This window comes from Malania oleifera, chromosome 3 (assembly GCF_029873635.1).
Source record: "Malania oleifera isolate guangnan ecotype guangnan chromosome 3, ASM2987363v1, whole genome shotgun sequence".
Taxonomy (NCBI): domain Eukaryota; kingdom Viridiplantae; phylum Streptophyta; class Magnoliopsida; order Santalales; family Ximeniaceae; genus Malania; species Malania oleifera.
Genome location: NC_080419.1, coordinates 93,932,192 through 93,938,694, shown reverse-complemented (window position 1 = coordinate 93,938,694; position 6,503 = coordinate 93,932,192). Strand labels below are relative to the sequence as shown.

General features: G+C 35.2%; 1 non-coding gene across 1 annotated transcript; it reads right to left on the bottom strand.

The window, feature by feature from the left end:
* Window positions 1-1,331: 1,331 nt before the first annotated feature.
* LOC131152544 (small nucleolar RNA R71) lies at window positions 1,332-1,438 on the bottom strand. Its single transcript, XR_009136038.1, has one exon. It is a non-coding gene; the product is annotated as a small nucleolar RNA R71 (small nucleolar RNA).
* Window positions 1,439-6,503: the final 5,065 nt, after the last annotated feature.

Sequence of the window (6,503 nt, the reverse complement as noted above, 5' to 3'; positions counted from 1 at the left end):
AACGATGTAGCCAGTTTCGAACTATGCTTGCTCTTTGATGCTAATCTGAAATAGTTTTCATTAATGTTTGTTTGAGTTATTCTGTGCCTAATGCTTTTAATTAACTGGCCATTAATTAAATGATTTTTGTCTTATGATTTGCTACCGAAAGGGGGGATTATAAGATAGATCTTGGATAATTCAGCATAGGTAAATATAGAGATCGAAAAACTTGTATGAACCTACGTAGCATTAAAAATCGAGGGTCTTACTGCGTTCTTGCGTTATTAATTTGCATACTCTTATGTTAAATAATAAACAAGAATAGGTTCCGATTGACTATCGAAAGAGGCTTTTGGAAAAATTGGCGATTTGCTAACAAACAAAAAAAACGAAGTTAAATTAGTTAAATGAGTAAAGCATAGTGAGGAACTAGGTGAAATCGGTTTCCTAGAAGTTTTCACCATCATCAATTTGATACGCAGTATCCAGTTTTAAATTCTCCTGAATAGTTTATTTAAAGTAACTTTGTTTAAATTTCGCAGTCTAAAATTATTAATTTTTCTAAATAAAATCAAGGTTAGTAAAATTTTGGTACTTGGTAAAATTAAGACATCAATCCCTGAGGACGATACTCTACACATCATTATATTATAAAACTACGATACTGTGCACTTGTAGTTTGCACCGGTCAAGTTTTTGGCACTGTTGCCGGGGATTGAGTTTATCTTATTTTTGCCAATATCGATACAAAGTAATCTTGGTTTTAATTTAGAATTCTATTTTTATATTTTTATTTATTTGTTTTATTTATTTTATTTTATTATTATTTTTTTGTATTTCTGGTGTGTTTTTTTTGTTTATGTTGGATGCGCAGGGCTAGAACACGTGACATTATTCCTTTTGATCTGGAGATTGAAAGAACGCTCAGAGCACTAAGAAAAAAGAGGGTATTAGCCATGGAGAACAGACAAGATAATGCGTAGCCACGCACCTTGAAGGATTATGTGCGACTAGTTGTGAATGACAATTATTCGGGTATCAGACGTCAGCCCATTAATACCAACAATTTTGAGCTCAAACCAGCATTAATCAGCATGGTGCAGTAGGCCCAATTCAGTGGATCGCCACTTGATGATCCCAATATCCATCTGGCGATGTTCTTGGAGATTTGTGATACTGTGAAGATCAATGGTGTTACTAAAGACACCATTAGACTGAGATTATTCCCTTTCTCTTTGAGGGACAAAGCAAGAGGTTGGCTACAATCGGTACAACCTGAGAGTATTACTAGTTGGCAGGACATGGTAGAAAAATTTCTAACTAAATTCTTTCCACCTGCAAAAACAGCTCAACTCAAGAGTGAGATTGGTTAATTCAAGCAGCATGATTTTGAATCACTCTATGAAGCATGGGAAAAGTATAAAGATTTGATTCGACACTGCCCACAACATGGATTACCGGATTGGTTGCAAATTCAGATGTTCTATAATGGGTTAAATGGGCAAACACAGACTTTAGTTGATGCTGCATCTGGGGGAACTTTGATGTCAAAGACACCTGAGGGTGCTACTGCTCTTTTGGAAGAAATGGCCTCAAATAACTATCAATGGCCAACTGAAAGAACTATGACTAAGAAAGTTGCTGGAATTCATGAATTGGAGCCGTTTGCTGCACTTTCAGCTCAAGTTGCTTCTTTGTCTCATCAGATTTCATCTTTGACAACCCAGAGGATACCACAAGGTGCAGAATATGTGGCAGCTACAAGGAGGACAGATTCGAGTATTGGAGCGAGTCAAGAACAGGTTCAATACATCAATAATCGGAACTACAATTATCGTGGTGATCCTTTGCCACAATATTACCATTCAGGACTTCGAAATCATGAGAATTTGTCTTATGGAAATACAAGGAATGTGCTGCAACCTCCTGTAGGATTTGAGAGTCATCAAGGTGAGAAGAAGATGTCACTTGAGGATGCCATGATATCTTTTGTTAAGACAAAAGCAAGGTTTAAAAGACAGATGCACAGCTAGACAACATTGAGACTCATTGCAACAATATGGGAGCCACTATGAAGAACCTTGAAATACAAATTGGGCAACTGGCCACAACTATAAATACCCAACAGAGAGGAACTTTTCCTAGCAACACAGAAGTGAATCCTGAGGAACAATGCAATGTCATCACACTTAGGAGTGGAAGAGAAATTGATAAATCACCAGCAAAGGAAACCATCTCCACACCTACAGAATGGCCGAAGCAAGAATAAAGGGGAAGAAGAGGAGATTGTGGATAATACACCAAGAGAGACTGACACGTCACCAACAATTTCATTTCCTGACAATCCTCCTATTCTCTCTACTCCACTTCCTTATCCTCAATGTTTTCAAAAACAAAAATTAGATAAGCAATTTTCTAAGTTTTTGGATATTTTTAAGAAAATTCACATAAATATTCCTCTTACAGATGCCTTGGAACAAATGCCAAACTATGTCAAATTCCTGAAGGACATCATTTCAAAGAAAAGAAGGTTGGAGGAGTTCGAAACAGTGAAGCTTACCAAGGAGTGTAGTGCTATTCTTCAAAAGAAATTGCCTCAAAAATTAAAAGATCTAGGGAGTTTTACTTTGCCTTGCACTATTGGAAATTTATTTTTTGATAAAGTTTTATGTGATCTTGGTGCTAGTATTAATCTTATGCCACTTTCTGTTTACAGGAAATTGGGACTTGGAGAGATGAAACAAACAACCATTTCGTTGCAACTAGCAGACCGATCCATCAAGTATCCATGTGGAATCATAGAAGATGTATTGGTAAAAGTGGATAAATTTATTTTTCCTGCTGATTTTGTGGTGTTAGATATGAAGGAAGACCAAGAAGTCCCACTAATTCTTGGCCGACCATTCTTGGCCACTGGAAGGGCTTTAATTGATGTTCAAAAGGGTGAGTTAACATTGAGAGTAGATAAGGAAGAGGTTATGTTCAAAATCTACCAAGACATGATATTCTTAGAAGATCCAAGCACTTGTTTTCAAGAAGATGTCATTTAGCAAGGTGTAGAAAAAGTCTTTCAAAAAGATGTACAAGCTGATCACCTAGAACGATCCTTGCAGCATATTACAACATAGCAACGTGTGGGGAGGCTAGAACCTATGGTAGCAAGGAAGGATTCTATAATCTCTAAAGGAAAGATGCAACAACCTATATCTCTAGAGTTGAAACAATTCCCTGAGCATCTTCGTTATGCATTCTCAAGTGATGCGTATGAAAATGCAAAAATCTACAAAGAGCAGACGAAGAAGTGGCATTAAAAACAGATTCTTAGGTGTGAGTTTGCTCTAGGACAACAGGTTCTACTCTTCAATTCACGATTAAAACTCTTCACAGGGAATATATTCAGAGTTAATGGTAAGAGATTGAAGCACTATTATGGAGAACAAATAGAGAGGAACTGTGCATTTATTCCTCTTGGTGATCCTGGTTGATGAAGATTGAAACGTCTGGCTAGAGACGTTAAAACAAGCGCTTATGGGAGGCAACCCAAAGAGTTTTCCTTTTGTTTATTTCCTTATCTTTATTATTTATTTATTTATCTATGCACTTTTGAATAATTTAGATTTTCGATGCAGGTTTATTTGGCATGAGTACAGGGCTGAAAATTAAATTCCTCTATGGATTCACCAATAAGTCAGGGAAGTTTCTTTCTTTTCTTCAATCTTTCTCATTTTTGAATAACATTGGAAAAAAAATGTGTGTGAATATGGATGATTAGGCCATGCGTGATGCTACTTATGCCCTTCATATACCTACATATAACCTAGGAGTACACACTGGGTCATTTATGTGTAGTTTCTATTTATATGGCTAAACTAAGAATCGTAACTCATTGAAAGTTGATTGGTAGTGCAATTGTGTTAATCTGGGTATATAAACTTTTGTATCTACATGGTATCTCTTGAGGCTAAAAAAATACACGTTTACGTGACTTGTTGCACTTAGGGTTCCTTGTGAACACTGAGAGAGCGCCCGTGGAGACTTTGACACCTTGTGAGGTACTGTTTAGCCATTTGTCACTCTTTTGAGTTTTGACGTCAACTCAGAGTTCATGAAACTCAACTTTCCCTATTTTTTTCTAGATACTCTTTGTACACTAGTCTTGGTTTTTGAATTGCTAGCCTAGAGGTGACATCTAGTGGGGAGATAAAAACTTAGGTCTTGTAGCCTACTCAAGATGTGAAGGCCAAACCACCCCTAGAAATAGACTAATTTCATGGACTCTTGTTCGAGCTTAATGCACATGGGTGGTATGAAAACAATAAAAGAAGTGTTATGATTGTCTTAATTGACCATGAAAAGAAAGAAATTGAAAAATGAGCAGAAGAAAGAAAAAGAGAAATAGAAATACCCTAGAAGAGGAGAAAGATTAATACCTGCTCCACACAACTACAACAAAAGTCAGGGACAAGACACATGTTATCCACATATGAAGACTCTTCACCTGCCTAATGCCTCAAATGTATTCACGCCTAGTTTGTGAATAAGTTGATCTAGGGTGGTCTCGGTTGCACATGGCGAGTAGGTGAGAAGATGCTAGGGTGAACGACTCGACACCTCCTAAATAGGCTTGATCCTTTTCAGACTAGTCCATTCCATACATTTAGCGTTTGTTCCTTGCAGTATGTGGGATGTTTGATCATGACACTCCTCCTCACATACGATGAGTGAACCTATCCTTTTTGAGTGTTTTTGAGGGTATACCAGTTAGGCCGAGTCAAAGTGACAGTTCTTTAGGTATCCACGGATATCCTAGGTGTAACGAGTCACACACATTACACGTGCTTCAAGATTTTGCCCATTTATACTTGAATTTATATGGCTACATTAACTTTGAATTGTGCTCGCTGGTTAATTTTACGTGAGTTTACTGTTCTTAATGGCTATATAATGATGAGATTTGCATGAATGACTTACTTCGGAGTTGCGTGAATTGGGTATGAATGAGTTTATGTGTAATTTGGTGATATTCCTGCATGTGAAAGGGTATAGTTGTGTTGCCTCTGTATTCATTTATTAAAATTGGTATGACACCACCCTAAATTGCATTCACGTTATTTGTTAGGGACTAACAAAACTTTAGTTGGGGGGTGTGATTACGAGCTTAAATTGCGTAATTAGGTGCTTTAATTTATGCATTGCAAATGATATTTTGTATTTAAATGCCTAATTACTCTCAATATTCTAAAATTGTGTTCTATTTATAAAATTTGGGTTTTATTGAGTAATGTATGAAATTTTGGTGTTTTTTATTGCAGAGCAACTGTTGGAAGCTAAAAAACCGACGGTACTTTGCAATCTTTGCGTAACTCTCTCATCCAACCTTCGATTCAAATCATTCAGGATGCCATAGAAAGATAAGAAAATGTTCTACAATTTTCATGTTTTGCATTTTGTGAAATAATGGATGCATCAAGATCGAAATCAGATGTGAAGTTAGCATACGCCGTTTTATGGATTATTTCGACAATTCTTCGTAATCTTGGCGTAACTTTCTCATACAAGCTCCGATCGAGATGATTCAAAATTTGGGAAAATATGAAAAAGAGGTCTACATCTTTTGTGTTTTAAGCTTTGAGAGTTACTAACTGTAAGAGGGTCGAAAGTGGGCTTGAAAGAGGAGGGCAGTTCATGTACCTTTGAAAAAAAAAAAAGAAAAAAAAATCAAAAAATGAGATGTGACCCAGCCATGTAGCCGGATCATCTCAGAAGGGCAGTGTACGCTAGGTACATAGAAGGAAAGACGAAAAAATGGAAAGAAAAAAAAAGAAAGGAAAATTTTTAAATATTTCTATATTTTTTAGTTAGTTTTTTCCGTTTAATGATTTTTTTTAATTTTTTTCATAATTTTTTTATTTTAGTAATACTAAACAATTTCCTTTGAATCTAATATAAATTTTTTTTATTATTTTGAAAACATTGAAAACTGGTAATAGCGATATAAAACGTAAACAAACTAAGAAATATGTTTTTTCTTTACCCCTAGAAATAAAAATATAAAATTATTACAACAGAACCCTTTTAAATTTATTCTGCCCGTGTTTTCTTTTACCTTGGGAAATAAAAATATAAATAAATATCAATTATAATACCAAACAAGAAGCCTTAAATTATTCCTCTTTGTTTTTGGGGCTGTTCCCTCCGAGTTTTTTCCCATTTTAAAAAAAAAAAAAAAAAATTTTAATTTTTTTTTTAAAAAAAAAAAAAAATATAATTAAATAATGTCTTTTTTGAGAAAATTATTCATGGAATGACTCTAACGTAATTTTGCTACTTCAAGTAGCGAGATTTGTCACGTGTCATTTCGGGAATTATTTTCCCAAAAAAGACATTATTTAATATATTTTTTTACAAAAAGATAAAACAGGCAAAAATTCCTTTGGGAGCATATAATTAAATAAAAATTGCATGGGGATTGTGCAAGGTGTAAATGGGACAACCCGAAATAAATGTTCGGGTTTTGCTAT